Below are 21776 nucleotides of genomic sequence, written 5' to 3' on the forward strand. Positions count from 1 at the left end.
CATTTTCATCTAATATAATGATAATGGCATAATAATGCAGGTACACCTTTTCAAAGATCAATAAACTTTTATTTCTAAAGAATATTTAACAATGGAACTCGAAGACATTTTAAATATCCACAATAAATGAACTAAACAACCACAAACAATAAATAAAATGGACTCTCAGGACCGTCACTGCAGCGTTCGCTAACATTAGCTTCTTGTCTCATCTGAGGTCTGATAAACGGTAAATTCATCAAATTCAGTGTCCACAATGCTATTTTCTAATAAAATGTAGCTGTCATATTTCACGGGACCCGCGCGCGTACGGAGTTCATGTCGCGGCTTTCGCCGCCGTTTGTCACTTTGCCTAAGATTGAGTGACAAGTAGTACTCGCCCTGTTGTTTATTTGGTTGGCACGACTTCGCGAGTGATGACGTCCTGTCACTGTTCCAGTTGCTCACCCTAAAGGGGAGAGAGAGCGGATGACAGTTTTCTTGAGTTCAGTAGAGCAGACGGCGCTGCAGAGTCGTGTAATTACGACTTTATGACTTTTCATAAACAGCTGAAGGAGCGGCGGTGCGCCCTTCATGTACATAGCGGAAAGCCCATTTCTGATACCGTGGCGGTATCAGAAAGCACGCCAACGGAAATTATCGCAGCCGGAAAAATTATCAAGCTCATTTTTATTTATCACGCGATTAACTGATTTATTGACTATCGCGACAGGCCTACTCCAAATATCAGTAAAGAAAACATAGGGTATAAATCTGTCTCTCTGTTCAACCAAAACAAGGCCCAAAAACAGGATGGTGGTGACCCCCAACTGCCAATGGCTCTGCACAGGGCCATCTGCTGCTCTTGTTCTCTACATCTGGAAGACAGATCACCAAGAGGCCACCAGATGCAGCCAATGATGTCATCCGGTGGTTCCACCCATACAGGAAGGCTGTGTGTGCTTATTTCCATGTGTGTTTATTACGTGTGTATGAGTGTGTTACAGGGTAAGTTATGGCTTCTTCCTAGTTGAGGAGCCTGGAAAGAGAATGAATGTATGCAAGTGCGTGTGTGTTCAGGAATTCAGAGGCCAATGCTTGCTTGGCAGATGTCAGCCATTTTCAAAAAGTCACACACAAACACACACGTGTCATGCAAGCAATCCGTCAAAAATGCATACCTGCGCCAAAAAAAACTGACTTCCATGAGAACATTTGGTACACTACAGTGTTTTCCCTAGGTTTGTGGAAGACTAGGTGCACGCAATTGGCAGGGGTTTAAGGGCTTAAATGACTTTGAATTTGTCAACAACCGATGTGAACATCAGATGACTATTTCGGATATATATTGGTATCGGCCAAAATTTTCCCTTGATTTTATAGCATCAAATAACTAATAAAAACCAAACTGATCACGCATGCACACACAGACACAGTTTTTATAGCATCAAATAACTAATAAAAACCAAACTGATCACACACACACACACGTTTGTGGCACCATCTTTGTGGGGACCGTCATTGACATAATGCATTTTCTAGCCCCTTACCCTAACCATCACAACTAAATGCCTAGCCTTAACCATTACCCTCACCCTAACCATAACCTAATTCTATCCCTAATTCTACAACCAAGTCTTAACCCTCAAACAGCCCTTTAAACCTGTGGGGTCCAGCATTTTGGCCCCACAAAGCTGTCGGGACCCCACAAGTATGCTGGATCCCACTAATATAGTTAAACTAGCGCACGCGTGCGCACTCACACTCACACACACACACACACACACACACACACACACACACACACACACACACACACACACACACACACACACACGTTAAAGCATTTGAAAAGTTTCAGTGACAGGCGCAGACCAAAGACATTCCTCTGCTTGATCTAACTCAAACTCTGCTGCAAGTCATAATTACCAAGTCCTAAACAAACAGCTAAACATAGACACACACTTCCATTCTCTTCCACTCAGAGGGAAACACTCCCTCCAAGAATAAAACACTGCCTACACTCACACTGCAGCTCTCTTCACTACTTCTGTTTGGAGTTTGATAACCCTTCATGCAACCAGTCAAACCTCAGGGTTTTAATGATATGCATTTAAACTGGGTAGCTAACGGGAGCTACACTGCTGAGTATGTGACTTACAGTCAACCAATGAGGTAGCACGGTCGCCTCACACGGCGACTGGCACAGTCAAGAGAGAGAAAACGAGAACCTTCTTAAATGACGTTTGAAAATAACTCAAACCAAACCCGACCCAAAATCTGTTATTTGGTCGGGATTTTGTCGCGTGGCCAGGTAGCAGAACTCCTGTGCTTCTTTGATGCGGATAAAACATAATGATCTTTCCACTCTGGGCTTCCATTCATGCTAAGCCAGCATTTCCATATAAAAAAAAAAAAAAAAAAAAAAACGCTTCTTGACACATCCTTGTCATCTTTTCCTCTGATCACACCTTGCCAACATCCTAATTATTACATGTAATTAAACTAGAGCTGGGCAATATATCGATATCGTGATAGGAGACTAGATATCGTCTTACATTTTGGATATCGTAATATGGCATGTGGCAAGTGTTGTCTTTTCCTGGGCTGCATTACAGTAAAGTGATGTAATTTTTTCTAGCTTTTCTATTATTTGCCTTTACCCACTTAGTTATTATGTACACATTACTGATGATTATTTATCAAAAATCTCATTGTGTAAATATTTAGTGAAAGCACCGATAGTCAACACTACAATATCGTTGCAGTATCGATAGAGGTATTTGGTCAAAAATATCGTGATGTTTGATTTTCTCCACATCGCCCAGCCCTAAATTAAACATGTAAGATGTCCTTGTGTATCTAGAAAGGCGTCCGCCAAATAAAATGTATTATTATTATTATTTATTATGATGGCTTAGCCTACGAGTTTGTCCGTGATGCTTCTGCACACCCCATGCTGACAACAGCTTGACTTCCAAGACCTTTGAGAGGCCTGACAGTCACTGTGATGGAGAGAAAAACACAGAGAGAGGGAGGAGAGCAGCGAGGAAATGAAAGTAAAGGAAAGGAGGAGAAACAGATTGGGAAGTTAAGAAACAGAAAGGGCCGAGCGTGTGAACTGAGAGAGTTTAGAAAGGAAACAAAGAGAAAGGGAGCGAAGTAGACGGGAGATGCTGAGAGGAAAGTAAACAGTGCGAGGGGATTGGAATGCGTTTAAGCAGCCGGCCGGAGCGAGTGAAGGTACACTGTCGGCCTGGCACACAGGCTGTCAGCTACATACCAACTGCTCCCAACTGCACAAGAACAAATACGACAGCATTCTTACCACGGTGTTACAATCCTCGAGAGTCAAATTTGGTCTTATTGTAGGTGAAATACACTTTATTTTAGCCGCAGACGTAAAGAAACCGTTTGAGCGGACAGAGATAAGTGATGGCACAGAGATAGGGCTGGGTTAAAACAATCGGTTCTCCAGTTAAAAATCGATCTTTGTTGGAGTGATCTGATATCGATTGATAAAATGAAATTTATCGGCATTTATTGGCAATTTTTAATTTAAACATTAAGCTGGGTGGCCGGGTTGGGTCAGTGGGTAGAGCAGGCGCACATATACGGAGCGGCTTATGCCTCGACGCAGAGGTCCAGGGTTCGAGTCCGACCTGTGTAGATTTCCTGCATGTCTTTCCCCTCTCTCTCTCCCCCCTTTCTCACCTAGCGGTCCTATCAGTTAAAGGCGAAAAAGCCCAAAAAAATAATCGTGAATAAAATAACATTAAGCTGGTGCATTAGGCCTATACAAATCTGAGGGTTGATTGTTGCTACAATTTACAGCAAAAGTTCTGAGAATCTCCTATATACCCAAGCTAAATTGGTATTGTAAATGAAATTCCCCTAACCTAATTGATATCGAGTTGGAAATGTTATCCAATCAGAATGGAACCGATGGGGGAAATCATTGGCGATGCCCAGCCCTGGACAGAGAGATGTGTTGGAGCAGACTGAGGTAGACGGAGGAAGTAGAAAGACTTGGCTCCTTTGGTTTGGCCGGAGTTTCAGCGGGTGGAGCGACAAATGAGAGGATGTTGATATCCCACACAGGAAGACAGACAAACAAAGGCTGTGCTGGATTGACACACAGGACACACACACACACACACACACACACACACTGGAAAGAAAAAACCCAAACCACGTTTGCCAAATGTGACTAAAACACCGTGAAAAAGAAACAAAATGAAATGAAACAAGACTTTGATGGAAACTTTAAGAACTCACATACTTGGTCCTTTGTACACAGCCTAGTCAGTAAAGTATGGATATCAACTATGCCGTAGAGTTGCAATTAGAGATGCACCAATAGACCGGCCGGTGACCGGAATTGGCCGGTTTTCACATGCTCGGCCATGATCGGCAGGTCAGTCTGACATATGCCGATTTCATGCCGGTCAACGCTACAATTAACTGACAACATAAGTTATGCGAGTTAGTTCTCAATGACGCACGCACACACGGACGTGACAGCACAGTCTCTTTTTCCTCTCTCTCAACTTTTCCACCGTGTGTGGCGCGTACTCGCTCGCGGTGTGAAGCGCTATTCTCGCACATGTAGGGGAACCTCGTGAATTAACCTGCAACATGTCAGCTGTTTGGAAATTCTTCAGCGTGTGTGCAGAAGATAACAAGTTTGCAATACGCAACACCTGCAAGGAAAAAGTAGGGCGTGGAGGGACGACACCAAAAACCAAAATCACATCTTATTAGTTGGATATTGGATGTGAAAAGAAGGAAATGGTTCTAACGTTGCACTTTAGATGTGTGTGAATTCCCCACACCAGGAGTATTTTATATAGTTCTATTTTATAGTGATCCATTATCTGTTCAAAAAATTTTCTATGTTCTGTGCAAACTGTTCTATTAAAGAAAAGATAGAAAATTTATATTTGCGTGTGCTGTAAAGTGGTTAGAAAAAATGAAATCGGAATCTGCTAAAATCGATATCAATGGAAAATCGGAATCGGCCTAGAAAGTTGTATCGGTGCATCTCTAGTTTCAACGGTATGAGAACAAAATTTCAATACCATAGATTAGAGCTGGGCGAAATGTAAAAAAATCTAATATCACGACATTTTTGACCAAATACCTCGATATCAATATTGTGGCGATATTGTAGGGTTGACAATAGGTGCTTACAAAAAAATATTTACACAATGAGATTTTTGATAAATAATCATCCTTAATGTGTATATAATAACTAAGTGGGTAAAGGCAAATAATAGAAAAGCTAGAACAGTCTGGTAAGTTCAAAAAATTACATCACTTTACTTTAATCCAGCCATTAAAACCAGGGACAGATAACACTTGTGTCATATCACAATATGACTATATTCAAAATCTAAGACGATATCCAGTCTCATATCACGATATCAATATAATATCAATATATTGCTCCGCCCTACCGTAGATAAGCAAATGTTCACTGTCTGATAACCGTCACTTTTTATACCACGGTATACCGTGAAACCGGTATATCGCTGCAACCCTATGCTGGTTATTTCTATAAAAATTATATTGTTGAAATGTGCAGTTGATTATATAATTTAACAACAATTTTGAAATCAATTGTCATTTATTGATCAACAATGCCAAACATAATAACTAATGTGAGGATTTGATGCTCCGCTTGGATCTTTTGGATTTGTACAGATGGTTGGACCAAAAAACTATTTCTTTTTCACTTCTAATAGGGACACAAGAATAAAATAATATCCTTAAAAAAGCAAGTGGGTTTCTCAAACCACAGTAACCAACCGTTACCCACAGTTTTTTTTCAATGTACTGGCTCATTAGTTCTCAATAGCAGTACTTTGCTTCATTGTTTGTTCCCTTTTTAGTATGTCCAGTTTTTACTGTATGCACCTAATACACCAAGGCAAATATCAATTAGTGGCGCCTAATTACATATAACTAGGGTTGGGTACCGAAACGCGGTGCCAATAGGGCACCGGTGCCGACGTAAACAGTAGTAACGAGACGAATCATAACGAACATTTTGGTGCCGCATTTCGGTGCCTGACTTTACACTACACTCGACATCAGGTAACGTTAGCCTACCTTTAGCTAGCAGCTGGATTAAACATGGTTAAAATGCTGACAGCTAACGTTAAACGGTGTAAAGTGTGACTATTTCCCTGTAGAGCAGGCGCTGGCAACCTTAGGCACGCGTGCCACCATTCACCAGTCAATTGCTGTTAAACGACAAAAAGAACAACCACTAGATGGCAGAAGGGTACTTTACAATAACTTTGAATGCACCATAAGCTTAGGAGTTGCAAGTGAACGCAACATTAAGTCCCGTTGGGGCTGTTTCTCCGGCAGTGTCCATGCTGTCTCAAAGTGCAGCTAGTCTCCTCTGTGTCTTTAGCTGCAGACTGTTGGACGTCTCGCTGTTGGAATCCTTTCCAGTGAAATACAGACAACCGTTAACCGTGTTTAAGCCAGCTACTAGCTAACAGTAAGATAATGTTACCTGCTGTGCACTAGCCATAGACAGTATATAATGGACCAACGGACCCCGTTGCTCTGGACGGAGACCAGTGAAGGCTATTAGAAGCACTTTTCCAGTGATGGCCAGCTTTAATGTGCAGCCTCCAACTGAGAGAGACAACGTAAATGTGACGTGAGCAACGTGTCTAAAAGTTGTAAGTCTTCTGGTAGCTGTGCCAAGAGAAATCTCAATCATTCCCAATCTTACAGAGAAGGAGAGTGTAGGTATACGTAAGGAGATAACATGGGCACAGGCTAATTATTGCTAACTAAAATGCTAGTTAACATTAGTAATTAATCCTAAACATCTCATGTAAGTCGAAACTGCCTGCAAGCTTATCCTGTACTATACGGTAATTCCTCTACTGTGTGATACAATCGTTAGCCTATTTTTACAAAAACGTTTGCTACGGAGCCATAACGTGAGGTACAAGGTAATGGAGCCTTTTATACATTGTCGTGTTTCTTTAGAACTAAACAATGGACAAATAGAGTCTTTAAACACTTCAGATGTAAAGTTATTCGCTGTCAAGTGGCGCCAAAATGAATGCTAGTCAGCGGAATGCTAACGGGAGGTGATGGCCAGGTAGCAACACAATGGCACCATAGGAGGTTCGAGTTCTGAAGCGAAGCTTACCCCCTTGGCACTAGAGGCGCCAGTATTTTGATTGTAGGTGGAAAACTATCCATTGATTGTATCCAGAAAACTGGTTAAAATAAGCCCAAAAAAAAACGGGTTCCCCCTGCATACAGACAGCCAGACACTAACGTTAATGTTAGCCTACTTGCCTTGCTGGTGTGAGGGGGCGGCTAAGGGTGGACTTGATGGGGAGAGGGCGGCTGAGCAGGATGGTAACTTGTCACATGTAATCGCGTTACTTAAAATGGCAGGAGTTTCCTCCTCCTGCTCCTCGGAGCGTTTCTTGCTGAATTTAGATGAAAACAAGCTGCTTTAATTTGCGTTTGATATTAGCTAGCTAATAGCTACGGTCTGTGTCTGTCTCATTGAGCTTGCTTGAAAAGCTTGCGCGCAAACGTCATTCATTTCATTGGATCACTTGCTGGTGACGATGCAGCCTATGGGCGGGCTTAAGAGTTTACACATGGGGTAGAAGCCGCGGATTGGCTGAGAAGCTTTCACTCAAAGCTTTCCTCGGGCTGCTTATTGGATGAACTGTTAGAATGAAAATCACTCACTACTCACTAGGCCTGGGTGAAAATGGGCAGGCCCGGACCTAAAATGGATGGGCCCAGGCCCACCCGGGCCCAATGGTAGCGTTGCGGGTGCTGCTGTGTAATCTTAACTAGCGTCACATACAGCAATGCTTCCGTTTCCTGTAACGTCTGTTTCGGAGCACCAGAGAGCAGCGCAGGAATTTAAGTGCCACCAAAATGAGGCACCAGATAATTTAGTCATTTAGTAACCTTTCGGTACCCAACCCTAACCACACACACACACACACACACACACACACACACACACACACACACACACACACACACACACACACACACACACACACACACACACACACACACACACACACACACACACACACACACACACACGGTGTCTGAAACAGGAGCACATGGCTCTTGTTCGGTCTTATGCCTTCAGAAACTCTTTGTTTCCATGACAACCACACACAGAAGTCCCCTTTCAGGTTGCAGTGTGTGTGTGTGTGTGTGTGTGTGTGTGTGTGTGTGTGTGTGTGTGTGTGTGTGTGTGTGTGCACGTGCCAGTCACATGTCAGTGTGCGACAGATGGATACTGTTTTCAACATTCAGGGCCAATAAGGGAGACTGAATTGAGTTAAATGGAGGAAAGGGGTGTGAGAGAGAGGAGAGGATAGAGGCAGAAATGAAGAGAGGGCAGAGAGCAGACTGGTAGGGGGCACTACCACTATCACAACAACAAAGCAGGCAGCTCCGAGTAGCACAACAGATGGTGCTGTCTGCTATGTGAAACCTCAGGACACTGTATGCAGGGGTGCATGGATACCCCACAACCCCATGGTCCTCAATATACCTTCAATAAATACCTTCCCATCAAATATTCACATTTAAACAACCTTTAAAGTTATAGTGTGCGCAACTGTAGCATTCAAGCCATTACCAAATGAGTTGATACAAAGCAAAATTAAGCCTATCAGCTCCACAAAAATCTCTCTGTATTTATCAGTATGGCTATGTTTACTAAATGCTGTAGTCCGGTGTAGCTCGAGTGATGCGTTTTACATCACCTCTGAGAAAAGACAACCACAGCGTTCAGCTTTGAGACGAAGAGGACTGTTGCAACAGGTGAAGGCAGGGCTGAAAATTTGGGATGCACCGAATCCAGGATTCGGGTTCGGCCGAATATTGGGCTTTTTGACGGGGTTCGGTTTCTGCCGAACCTTAGAATTTTTTTCCCACCGAACAGAACCCTACGTGGACCGTTCAAGTAGTAGGCTGTGAGAAAGTGAGAATGGAACTGGCGAGCAGAAAAAGCACCGCCCGGCAGCACCCCCAGCCAAAAGAAGGCGACCCAAGCCAAGCCACACGCCCAACCCGCAATGCGATGGACATTGTTTACTTCATTAATGTGTTTACTGTGTTAATGGACTGAGGATGGGAATAGGATTCGCTATTCGGTTTCGGGTTCGGCAGAATCTTAACCGGTGGATTCGGTAATTCGGCCGAACCCCAAAAATCTCGGTGCATCCCTACTGTACATCCCTACTGAAAACCCGAAGAAGTGCCCGCGAGATGTTTCACTCAGTCATTGTGCTTCTAAGAGAAGACCTACACGTTGAGCACAATGACTAAAATCCAAAAAAGAAAGTGGCCGACGGACCGACTGCATTTCTTTTGCATAAAAACTACAAGTTAATGACCTCTTCTGAAGAGTCCATCAGGTTTTTTTAATCCTCCGTGTCCTCCTTGATTTGACGGGATAAATGCTACTATCAACTGTGTGGAGGAGGGGTGGAGGAGGGTTGGGGGTGGTGTGCGATCAACGAAGGCTAGCGTCTCGTGGATGCTCCGACAATGTTGTTGTCATAACTTGGAATTCCTCATGAGGGCGATAGAAAAAAAAAGCAGCACTAGAGAACTTTTCCCGCTTCGGTCCCCCCTACAGTTTGGAATAGTGATAGACCGACTTTATCGGCCGGCCGATATATCGAGCCGATATTTGCGTTTTTACGCGTATCGGCCGATACGCGGCTGCTGCGTTCGGCGATAGTTTTTTCCCGCCATTATTTACAGACAGGCGTCCACAGGCAGCTCTGTGTTGCTGGAGACGTGGCACCCATCCATATGATGCACACTGCACACATAATTTGGGTGATATGAATGTAAGATGATTGCAGAAGTGACACTGCTCTGTGTTTTTGTTTATTATTTTTAAAGAAATGGCAGAGCAGATTCTGAGAACAAATCCAGTGTGGCAGGTTTTACATTTTTATGATGTAAATTGAGGGAGCAAAAGCAGTATCGGCTCTAAAAATCGGCTCAAGAAAATCGGCAGCCCGTATCGTTCATCGGCTAAGGCTGATGAAAAAAAATCTGTATCGGCATCGGCACTAAAAAATCCTCGGTCGATCCCTAGTTTGGAAGCGGAATTGTCCATTACATTATGCAAGTTTGCCAGATCCAGTAGCAGATCTGTAGTTCGAATGAACAGGACAATGTAATGTAATGGACAATTCCGCTTCCAACCTGTAGGGGGACCTAAGCGGGAAAAGTTCTCCAGTGTTGCGTTAAGGATCCATTCCACCTGTCTCCAGTTACAATTGTTTGTTTGCGTCTTCTGGATGCTGAGGTTTATTTTTTCCATTCCTTCCTTTATGTGGTTTGGAGATGATTCACAGACTCTTTGAAAGTGGTGAGAAATTTAACTACTTTGAAAAACAGTCAAAACTGCAGAGGCTTGCACAGGCTCTGTCGGCAAATGATCGGCTCACCCGGGAAGCAGGTGAACTCCAGCTAAAGTGCCGGTCTGTTTCTCAGTCACTAAAAAAATATGTACATAAGCACTACAGCAGATATTGTTAGTGCGCTGAGGCGAGGGAAAGGGCCTTTGATGTGAAACAAGCAGCCGTTTAGGTGACAGCAACAAGATAGCAACAGTGTTATGCTAACTCACCAGGCTCGAGACCACCCGGAATATTTCACCATATCAATCAACAACAGAATGCTTTTCTCCTGCTGCTAAAATGCAGTGCACTGACATCAGATTGGAGTCTTTGGGATGAAATGTCCTCAAGTGGGAGGTTAATTCTTGTGCTTACTGTATTTAGGGGTCTGACAAACTGATAAAGTGTGGGGCTTCCTGTAGTAGTTTCTGTTCTTTGTAGACAAGTCAGCCCAAACATTACAATGATGAAGGATTTCTTTTCCAACCAGATGGTGAATTGGAATGTATACTTAAGGTTTCATTATAGATAAGGCATTTTGGTCTATAAATATCAGCACATAGAGTAAAATGCCCATCACAACTTCCTTAAAGCGTAACTCTTGCCAAAATGCAACCCAGGATCTTTTTTCATGAATGTACCCGAAGTCAAACTTCGATCAACACTTTACACGGACTTTTCACAGAAAGACCCTAGGTTGCATTTTGGCGAGAGTTACGCTTTAAGGCCAAAGTAAGGCATGTTTTGTCCAACCAACAATCCAAAATCCAAAGATACACTATTCAATTTACTAACATACGTTTGTTATTTTGGCTTGCTAATTAAAGGTGCAATATGTAATATTGTATGCAATACTGGCAGCTAGCGGTTAAAATGGTTACTGCACTACCAATTCAAAATACTGGAGAGTCGTTTCCCCCGCCCCCTCCTGCTCAGTTTACGGGGGTTGCCAGGCTGAGACCGCAGCATTCACAACAATGTTGCTAGACGCTTTTCTCACATAGCCAGACATTACTCCACAGCACAGCGGAGTAGCTAACGGTAGATGCTAGTCTCACATAGCCAGACATTACTCCACAGCACAGCAGAGTAGCTAACGGTAGATGCTAGTCTCACATAGCCAGACATTACTCCACAGCACAGTGGAGTAGCTAACGGTAGATGCTAGTCTCACATAGCCAGACATTACTCCACAGCACAGCGGAGTAGCTAACGGTAGATGCTGGCTATATAGTCATAAAAGCCCGTGCTCACGCGGAGCTCTGTAACCAACTGACTGACACACATTTTCGGCTTAAAATTACAGTATGAACCGCTAAAAACACAACAACCTCACTGTCCTCTCCACACGCCAGTCAGGCACACTTCCTCGGCTTAGAATTACAATACGAAACGCTAACAATACCACTACCTTGCCGACGGAACACACTTCATTGGCTTAGAATTACGGCAACAATCGCTAAACACACTGCAAACTCACAGTCCTCCCTTTCCGATTTACAGCCCCCCTCTCGTGGCTTAAAATAACTCACCGTTGTCGGCTGCAGCCGCTGAAGAGGCTACACGTTGTAAACAGCCATGGGCTGCTTGCCTGGTCCTCCCGGTAACGTTAGCAGGGTTAGCATGGCGGCGTTAGCCAGGACTAGTCGTGATCACTTTACTGGCTATGTCTCAATTGTTTTTGCGAGTAACCAACTCGGGTACTCTAGCTATATAATTCAATGTGAGTACACAAATGTTGAAATGACAAAAAATGCCCATCCCTAGTAGCTGTGATAAATTAGCCTGAAGCTAATGCTTACCTGTTCAGGAGAAAATAAGCCAACTCTGCGTCCTTTTGGGCTCTAAGCTGTCTCCATCTTTCAAATACATCTCCAATATTTACCAGGGGGTTGTTACGTCTCTTGTCACGCAACTGTTAGAAACATGCTGTTTTCTTTTTTTATGTCATGTAGACTTTATCTCCGTTGATCCTGTTCGTTTGTTTGCTGCTTTCATGGCTGTACTACCGTTACAGCTGTAGCGTGCTGGGTTTACGTGTTTACAGGTATATATCTGGCAACCCGGCCTGCCTGTCAAACTGGGCCATTGATAACAACACACAGATCAAAACATAAACATAAATTCCGTCACGGAATGTAAATTTCAAAAAGAAAAAATACTGACATTAGCATTGTTGTCAGAAAAGATAGTATTTCAGTTTAACATGTTTCCTAAATATCTGATGAGGCATTGGTGTCATTTTGGGATTTATTACAGTACACATATTACATAGTGGACCTTTAACATTATTAATTAATAAAATATATCAAAAGGCTTAATGACTTTCTGTCATTTGACGATTTAATTAATTGACCAATCAGTTCAGATTTAATTCAAGGGGAATGCACACATAAGACTTTTGGATCACTTCTTCACTTGCATTTTTTTGCTCAACACAGATGAGGAGAGTTTCATACCCTCTGTGTAGGGCTGGGTAACCTTTAGAAATGTTCAATACCAGCACCGGCGCCGATTTGATCCCCAACTTTCAGTATCTACGGGTAAACGTAGGGTTGGAGTTTAATAGCATTTAAATCAATCATGTCTATCCCCTTATCAAATCTACCAAATGTTTAGCTTTCAACATTTCCAAGTTATAATTAAAAGCAGTCCACATTTGCTCCCTGAGAAGCCAACAACACTACAATTTTACTGGTAGCCTAATTAATGTTCACAATCTGTGAAATTAAATGTATCTGGCACACTGAAATAACAGTTTCCACTAGCAACAAATACTGAAGATCCCCATGAATAACTATTGAGTTCATAAGCTTTTATATATATATATATATATATATATATATATATATATATATATATATATATCGATCAGTTTCCTTAACACTTCTCCAGAGAATAGTCAACAATCTGTTGGTCTTGTTGGGACTACAAAATCACAGAGTGATGTTTTTTTCATCTTACAAATGATCTTTGGCTGAGACACTGGCTTGCAGAGAGCACATTAACCACACAACAGCAGCCCAAAGTTTAGTTTAGCCTTTATGGAATTAACGTTGAGTACCTACAGCTGATATATTCTGCCATTAACCATTTGTACCTGGGATAGCAATGGTCAATGAGAAGCTGCTATCTGAACCTTTTGCACTTTGTGCCATGCTTAAAAGGTGCTGTAGGTAGGATTGTGAAGATCCAGGACTTAGCCAAAAAAAATTTAACATCGACAAGTTCTGAGGCCCTCCCCCCTTTCTGCTAAAGCCCAATACGGTCTCCTAAGCCCCTCCCCCCACAAGGGAGAATGAATGCATGTGCATGAGCAGTGATTGACATGCAGTTAGACACCATGGTGTCTCATGTTAGAATGCTCCATGACGTGTCATCTGTTACACAGTGAATAACGAACTTCGGCTAAACTTAAAAAATAATCACAAATGGAATCGGATTTGCAATATCTGGCAGAAAAATCGCAATTCGATTTTTTTTCCCCCAAAATTGTTCAGACCTAGTAGTATTTAACATATACATGGTAAAAAGTATATAACACAATAAAACATGTAAATCATGGTACACATCCAACAAAGCAGACAGGGAGATATGGCATATCCATCAGTGTTTGGAAAAAGAGCCACAACTTTGCACAGTGGTTCAAAATCTTTCAAATATTTAGATGGAATATTTCGGAAGATATCGTAAAGACCTTCAAGACGGCTACAGTTACATGACCTTCGCAATTCATCCTGGGAGATCTTACAAGACGCTTCACTCCGGGACTTGAATGTGCACGAGAGGCACAAACCGGGGCGAACCCAGCCCGACTTCCATGACACAACTCACATGAAACTGATCCCGGACCACAACAGCCGAGAAGACTATGTAGGCTACATCTCAGTATGTTCACACCATGTACACATAGTTTACTCACTTTTCCAGTGTTTACACACTTTTATGCACCGATGTGCGGTGGAAATACCTTTTATTTAGCCTATGTGAAGAAGAAAAACACAGATGACAATTCAAAAACATATCAAAATTACAATGGAGAGTATGTTGTTACGTGTCATTGGGCATTTTTAAGTTGGTATATGGAAATCCTGGAGCTTTCTTAGTAGGTATACTGCGTATACCTGCGCATCACGTAGACTACACCACTGGGTAAATGCATCCTTCGCCACAGATGAGCTCAAGAACATCAGGCAAAATTACATACTAGCAGACTTAGTTAGATACTATATCGTTGTTGCAAATTCTGTACCCATTCAGCCTCTCTTTTAATTCTTATGTTAATTAAACTGCATCATTTTGCATATATTGTTTCTGTATGTTTTTATCTCATATTAATGTTCAATAAGTGTGTTTATTTACGCATGCATGCACCAAGGCAAATTCCTTATAAGTACTTACCTGGCAATAAATTAAAAAAAAAAAAAATTCTGATTCCAATGTATATTGTGGTCACAGTTGTTAGGTATGAGAGTTTACGCAAAATTAGTTTACTGAACATCCAGCCTATTTATCATTTTTGGACAAGCCAAGCTGCCCTTTCAAGTATAGCCTACCACTGGGGTTCCCCACTTTGGGAACTCCTGCTACAGCCTCTGGAACTCTCTGGTCATTGCCCTTACATTGCAGGTAGTTATACATCTACATAAACGAGTTAAACATTTCAAAAAAGTCAACGAGCAAAGGGAAAACCAAACACTGTGTGAACTTCACCGGGGCTTCCACAGTCCGAGTGCCTTTTCCTTATAGCAACAATGTTACCAACATACCAGGAGACATCACGGATAAAGCCACTGAGGAAATATCACTTCAAAGCACACCATAGGTCTATTCTTTGGCAATTAGGCTAATACCCAAAAAGCCGATGCACATGGACAGAAGAAGAGAAGAACAAGATATTGTTCGTGTCCTTTGACACCAGTGTGTCTCAACGCAGTGTACTCAGTCAAACTATCAGCCACTATGACAACAAAAGCAAAGGGGAACGTACCGTAAAGGAAGCACCGGTGAAGAATGCTGTTATCTCCGCCGGCGATATGTGTTTTATCCCCGGTGAAGCAGCTAAAGGTTCCGGTTTTATTTTTTTCCAGCCAAACCCCGGTCTGGTGGTTGTCCTCTTTTTTTGCTGTTTTTTTTCCCTTCTGGTCTGGATGGAAAACGTCGTCCTCGCTGAGGAGAGAAAACGGGAGGGTCTCGAGCGTTTGGACAACCCGTCCGACCAATCGGCTATCGATATGACAAGACTCTCCTGCTGTGAGCCAATCGGGTTCTGTTTCCAACACACAGCCGTGTGCTTATTGGTCGGCCAAGTGAAGACCTCCCAGTTGAAATACTACAGCACCTGGAGAGGAGCTGGTGGAATGTGATCTCTCTCATGTCTCACTTACTTTACCTAATGCTGAAGAACAAAGCAGACAAAGTTCTTTTATCAGAAACAACCCACCGTTTATAGATATATAAACATATTTTGTAATTTAAAAGCATGTGCAAATCAACAGATATCATCATATTTCTGTAATGATGCTTATTCATTTGAAATGAAATTACCGAGAATATTAAGACTGACAATCAAATTCTTGATTTGGAGAAGCTGGAATTGGGTCAAATTTTTCATTTTTGCTTGAAATGACTTAAACAATTAATAATAAGTTATTTAAAAATATGGTTTAAAAACACACTTTTTGTCAATTGACTAATTGATTATTTAACATACAGTGGCTTTTTTTTTTTTTTTTTTTAGCATTTCTTGGAAAATCACGGAGTCAAAATAAGGGATGTCCAAATCATCCTGATCCTTCAAAATTGAATACCTAATTCATCATTCTTCCGTCATAAAGCAGCACATGCACACTTGAATAGTATGATGTGTTTGACGGCAGAGTATACTCTGCTTTAAGGAAATATAACCCCGGTTTCCTTTGATGATTTCCCATGGTATTTTGTATAGCATGTGAAGTATTTGGGGGCAGCTCTGGTTCTTATGGGCCTTTTACATGTCTGCGCTTAGTGGCCCATTGTCCTATAATCTGTCAATAATTAAACAGCTCTTAAACTGAAAAAGTAGGCTATATAGTCATAAAAAGTCTAAATATCTCAGTAATCTAGGAAAGTTAAGCTGAGTCAATAAGGAGTTAGTTTGGTAGGCCTGGATAAGTGCTGAACTAAAAACAACACACCAGCTAAGTCTCATGAGGTTCTATTACCTATGACTAGAGCTTCACAAATGCAAAAGAAAACACAACACTGGCACCCCCTGATGGCAAGCCGAGGACCCTGGTCTGCCCTAAAAACAGCTCACAACGGCATGGCTGGAAGGCCTCTATTAACCCCCCATTCCTCCAACTTGTGTGTGAAATGTGTCGTTTTTCTACCCTGAAATACTGTGGTTATTTAGGATATTTTGGCAAAAATCTCAAACAAATTAAGGTCTTCATTTAAAGCGACATTTTACCAACAGGACCCAAGACCATTTCAGCTGATCCTTTGGTGCTGCATATTCCAAAACGTATTTTCAATCAAATTAGCTAAAAATCCGGAGATCTGGGACCCCAGGGCAGGTGTGTGCCTTACCAGGTTTTTAATCCAGCCTTATGTAATAGTCACTATGCTTAAAAAAAAAACTCTCTCTCACACACACACACACAACACATACAGTGTGTTAGGGCTGGGAAGATATGCTTTTGTCCCAAATTGATTTTTTCACGATACATGCTCGCAGATTCGATTTGTATTGCGATTTTCATTTATTGATCGATAGTATTAAGTATTGCAATTTTCTTTTCCTTCTTTAACAAAAACAAAAGTTGAATAATACCCTTCTAGAGAATATATAATGAGACATTTCTAAAAACATTTATTTCATTGGTAAAGAAGAACATAACATGGACTTTCTGCATTCGCTCTGTTTTGCTGGAAACAGATATGATGTAGTCGCCTTCAGCGTTACAGTATAAACAAAAAATATTTAGGTGAATCATTGGTATAATAACAAATATTGATAGGGAAAAGACCACAATATATCCGATATTGAATTAACATGTACAGGGGTCCAGGATCATTGCTTTTTAATATAGTAGCTCCTCTTTGTTTTGGCTCTTAATAAATAAGGTTTGTTGGTCATTCAGGTTCCATAAAGCTGTACCATATTTATAGCACTTTGGGCTAGAGGTGGTGTGGAGGTTCAGTCAAGGTCCAGCTAATTGGACTGATAGTTTGAATTGTATTCTTGGTCTACACAACTGAATCAGAGAACACAGAATCGCATTTTGACACAACCACTGACTACCCATGTATCAATTTGGCCACAATTTAGCATATTGACCATACACGGTGCAGCCATTTTCCATGGTTCCACCTATAGTCTTGGTTTTTTTTGTCACTGCACAGAGAATTATATTCTCAGTACTGTCCATACCAACACTAGCTTCAAATGACTCCTGTTTGCAGCCAATAACAGAGCCAGCCTTCCTGATCGGTTTGTTCAGTCTGTTAGTGTCGCTGGCTTGAAATTATTATAATTATAATTATGAAATTATTAGTTTGAAGGTATTTTTTCTACTCTGCTCCCAGGTTGGTTACCATTTATTTTAGTATGGTTTGAATACCAGCATGCTGAGACTTGAAATGTGCTTGAGTTAGATGATCCATTAGAATGAATACCACGTCTGCTTTTATTAAAGTAATGGTTATGTTGCACGATAATGATATTTGAACCAGAGACGTATTTGTACATGTGCATGACATTACATGCATATGGTCTGAATAGTATGCTACTTACACAGGCTCACCACCACCAGCCAACTGACTTCCCCATCACAGACAGCTGAAGTGAATCTTATCGGATTTCTTTTGGCTCTGACTCAAATGGAATGTGTCAGCTTTTTGTAAGCTGTGTTGAATATCGGTTACCTAAAAAGCCTAATGAGAAGATGGAGCCAGTGGCATTGTATTTCATCCTAGACTTGGAAATGCTTTGGGTATATGCTTGTGGATTGTGTAAATCCATTGGCAAAAATCTTAATTTAAAGCTAGTAATAGTTTCTTAACTGTACTGTACACAATCCCCCATTAATCAGCTCTACCAAAACCAGTATAGCAGGCCTTCACTACATTAAAAGGTCCCATATTGTAAAAAGTGAGATTTCTTTGTCTGGTTTTATTACAAAGCAGGTCGAGTTGCTATGCAAATTCTGGGAAAGTATCAAAATGCTCAAATTAAATTTGTAATCAGGACTTCTGTATGGTTGTGATGTCACAACTATAATACATAGAGAAAATGCCACTACAGTGCCGTTACAGTCATTCCCCGGCTGCAATGAAGACCCAGAAATGCTGCCAATCAGTTCAGTCTCTATTTTCTAGGACACGTTATGCTGAGCCAGTCTGTCTATGAGGAAGCTATAGCTTAAAGCAATGGTTCCCAACCTTTTTGATCTAAGGGTACCCCACAGCCCTGTCAGATGAACTCACGTACCCCTTCATCCATTCCCAATGTATGTTCCAAATGTGTAACACATTTTCACTTTTCCTTTATTAGATAGTGACAGTGGATAGACAGAAAAGTGTGGAGAGAGAGAAGGGATGACACGCAGCATAGGGCCGCAGGTCGGGTTCGAACCCGGACCGCTGCAAAGGGCTCCGCCTGCATGGGGCGCACACTCTACTGGGTGGGCTAGAGGTTGCCCCCTGTTTCTAAATTTTCGAATTAGTTGAGCTACTCCAAGAACAAGAACCCCTGGTTGAGAATCACAGGATAACAAAGAACCACACAGCATTCCTGGATGGGAGAGAAACATGCTCTGGTTTATTGGCATTTCTTTAAACCAATCACAAGTGTCTTGGGCGCCACTATGCGCAGTACGGAGCAACGGCGCCTCTGCAAAATAGCCTCGGGAAGAAACATTTTGGTGGAACGTGTGTACGTTCAAAGGTTCTACAGAAAACTCAGATTGGACAGAGAGTCTAGCTAGCTGGTTGGATTTACCCTGCAGAGATCTGAGGAGCAGTTAACCATAGTCCTCATAAGTCCGCCAGAGTTAAAAATGTCAACACAAAGAAAGCCCAAGGTAATGGATATCCGGCTGAAATGAGGGACATCCGGCAACAGAGCAATCCTGGAAGTGGAATGGCGTGGATATAGAACTGTTCTTATATAGTAACTGTTTAACGCAGGGGCAGGGAGTGTGTCCTCCACCAGCGACTGTAGTTGATGATGCTCTTCTTCAGTGACTGGGACTCGTAACCTCAACTTTTTTTTACTCTTTGGTGACTGAGTCTGAATCAATCCCTAGGGACTCCAGACTTGACCTCGAAGGTTGGTAACTCAACTACAACACTGCTTGTGTGAGTCTACTGTGACAGGCTACACCCAGCTAAAAATCAGTTATTTGTGTTTATCTAAATAATCCATCATGTCTGTCTTTCAGCCAACTGGTCGTCCTGGAAACTAACAGTGTGAATCTCAAGGTGTTAATGAGCAGCTGAAATTGTTAGCAGCAGCAGGTCAGGCAGCAAAAAGAGAGACCCTGAAGCTCCCTGCATGTCTCATTGTTCTTTTATTCATCAATCCATCACTCGTTAGACAGATCCCAAGTTGTCTGTGAAGGTTGCGTCTCCAGCTGTTTGGATGGTACATGCCTTTCTCCTCCGCAGGGTCTCTTACAGGAGTGTAATGAGTTGGCGGCTGAATACCTTTTCGAGGCTGACAACCTAGATGAGAGCATCAGGTGTGGCTGACATGGCGAGGTCTTCAACCCCTCCCGTTGTCCTCGGGTCAAATTTGACCCATTTTCAAAGTTTCTTCATCACAAATGTTGGTTTCTTTCAACCAAATTGCCCAAAAAAAAAAAATAACACGGATGGCTACATACAACTCTCTTTGCAGGCAATATTTGGATCAGTTCACCTCGTTCATTGAATTTTGCGTGTTCCATTACATTTTTATAGCATTTGAAAAAACAATTAAATAGTTTGGTCAGGCTGCTTATCCACTAAATCATGATGATTTGTCATCTCAATAATTTCATTATTTTTTAAACAAATTAGTAGGGCTGCTCCCTCTTAGTTGACTAATCTGTCGATTTGGTCTTAGTCAACTTAGATTTCTTTAGTCAATTAGTCATGTTTGATGCTTTTTTTCATGCTGAATGACTGATTTCCAAGACACGTACGAGCACATCTCTGGTAAACACAAGAATTAAAGTGGTGCTTTAGCATGACTCTTTGAGGAGAAACTCCGATTTACAGATCTGTCGATTAAATCAACTAATCGATTAGTTGATACAATTGAATGAGTGTTAGTCGACTAAGAATTTCTTCAATCGAGCACAGCCCTAAAAATTAGATATAATTCCATATAAATGAGGTTTATTATGTCCAAAAAAAAAATAGGTGTAAAACTATTGGTAAGTTGATGTCAGTGTTGAATCGGTCTTAAAAAAAAAAAAAAAAAAAAAAAAAAAAAAAAGGTTAATTTTCTTACCTGAGGACGTAAGAAGACTGGTCGACGGGAAGACAACACAAGGGTTAAACTGGCTCATGTAGAAGGCAGAATGTATTCACTTACAGTACCAGTGTGATGGGGTTAATAGTCTTTTCACTCTCCTCCCATTCTGTTGTGCTTTAAACTAGACTGAATCCCTGGAGACGTCCCTTCCCAGGGTTCTTCCAAATCATGCATTTTCTCTCATTTACAGACAGACTAGGTTCTCAGTTAACACCAATCTGTGCATCAATGCAAAATCAAAACTGAAATCAGGATGCAACCACTCATTTTGGATTGGGATGACTAGTTGCAGCATAACCCTCAATCCTGGTACAGTTCCATGCGATCCAAGGCTGAAGCAGGTTGAATACACAGTTATCAGAAGGATGGGATATTAATTTATGTGGATGACTACTTGTTTTAAAAAAATTTTTTGAATAAATGGTCAAAACGTTGTTTAAATGTCTACGAGCATTGATTCATACCGAGAAATGCAGTTGTGTGTATGTGTGTCCAATAAGTGGCATGTTACATTGTTGGGTGCTGCTTGGTTTTACAGTTTCTTCATTGGTCACTAATTGGTTGCAATCCAATCCAAAAAGGCCCTTGGAGTTTTGCCCCAGCTTGTTGTGTTCTATTTAACTTTAGATATAAGCAGAAGTTCTGGTTCTCGGGAAAGAGAACAGAGGAAGAAAAGGGGCCCGACCTTCTTAGCATTAAGTGAAAGGATTAGAATCTTACCCACAATTTGCGGTTAGTATCCGACTTCGGGTCACATTGACCCATTTTCAATTTTTGTTTTATATCAGAAAATATGGGATGTAGAAATAAGTGCTGAAAATGTGTAGAAGAAAAATTTAAAACGTTGG

At 41.6% G+C, this 21776-nt stretch overlaps 1 long non-coding RNA gene across 1 annotated transcript in view; it reads right to left on the minus strand.

The window, feature by feature from the left end:
- The window catches only part of LOC114555075 (uncharacterized), a 53728-nt gene extending 38128 nt beyond the window's left edge, over positions 1 to 15600 (minus strand). Inside the window, exon 1 of the long non-coding RNA XR_003692530.1 lies at positions 15415 to 15600. This is a non-coding gene — a long non-coding RNA (uncharacterized LOC114555075). The remainder of the gene's footprint in view (positions 1 to 15414) is intronic.
- Positions 15601 to 21776: the final 6176 nt, after the last annotated feature.

Source organism: Perca flavescens, chromosome 1 (assembly GCF_004354835.1).
Source record: "Perca flavescens isolate YP-PL-M2 chromosome 1, PFLA_1.0, whole genome shotgun sequence".
Taxonomy (NCBI): Eukaryota; Metazoa; Chordata; class Actinopteri; order Perciformes; family Percidae; genus Perca; species Perca flavescens.